This window comes from Magnolia sinica, chromosome 14 (assembly GCF_029962835.1).
Source record: "Magnolia sinica isolate HGM2019 chromosome 14, MsV1, whole genome shotgun sequence".
In the NCBI taxonomy this organism is placed as follows: Eukaryota; Viridiplantae; Streptophyta; class Magnoliopsida; order Magnoliales; family Magnoliaceae; genus Magnolia; species Magnolia sinica.
Genome location: NC_080586.1, coordinates 63469442 through 63470436, shown reverse-complemented (window position 1 = coordinate 63470436; position 995 = coordinate 63469442). Strand labels below are relative to the sequence as shown.

The following is a 995-nucleotide window of genomic DNA, read 5'->3' as shown; positions in this document are numbered from 1 at the left end:
TCCAAAATTCCATGGACTTGAATCTAAAAGTCCATATCCACACTTGAAAGAGTTTGATGAGATTATAACCACTTTATATTTTCCAAACGTGTTTGAGGACACGGTTAGACTAAAGCTCTTTCCCTTTTCTTTGAACGAGAAGGGTAAGACATAGTTGCATTTATTACGTCCTAGATCTATTGGCACATGGAATGACATGATAAGGAAGTTCATAAAGAAATTTTTTCCACATCATAAAATAGACACCCTTAGAAAGTCAATCACGAACTTCACCCAAAAGGAGGATAAAACATTTTTCCAATGTTGGGAGAGGTTCAAGGATCTTATCAGTTCATGCCCACAACATAGTTTTGAAACGTGGTGGATTACACACTTTTTCTGTAATGGACTGACATCTCCCATGTGCCAATTGGTCAAGATAATGTGTAATTGGGAATTCATGAATAAAAATGTCGATGATGTGTGAGACTACTTGGACAGACTTGCTGAAAATGCACAATCATGAGACACCTCCCCAAAATTAAGCACCAGTTCTAAGCCCACTCAATCAAAGGAGGGGAGGATTATACCTTATGAAAGAGGATGATGATATTAATGCTAAAGTGTCTAATCTCATAAGAAAATTTGAGGCCATGGAACTAAAGAAGGATAAGGCTAAGGAAACTATTTGCGGTATTTATGCTTGCAACATTCACACAACTAAAAATTGTCCAACAATACCTGCCTTTCAAGAGGTGCTGAATGAGAAATCTAATGCCGTGAATAATTACCAAAGACCTTTCAATGGACTTACCTCCAATACATACAATCCTAGTTGGAAAGATCATCCAAACTTTAGTTAGAGGAATGGACAAACCGCTACCCCTCCAGGTTTCTTCAACCAAATTTCAAATCAAGGAAAACCTTAAGAGGATTCGGTTCTAAAACATCTTTAAAATCAAGAGCTTTTCAATCAAGGGATGTTACAAGCCCTTCAAGACCTTACAAAAGCCATA

At 37.2% G+C, this 995-nt stretch overlaps 1 non-coding gene across 1 annotated transcript; it reads right to left on the bottom strand.

Moving 5' to 3' along the window:
- Positions 1 to 244: 244 nt before the first annotated feature.
- On the bottom strand, positions 245 to 351 carry LOC131226356 (small nucleolar RNA R71). Its single transcript, XR_009161746.1, has one exon. It is a non-coding gene; the product is annotated as a small nucleolar RNA R71 (small nucleolar RNA).
- Positions 352 to 995: the final 644 nt, after the last annotated feature.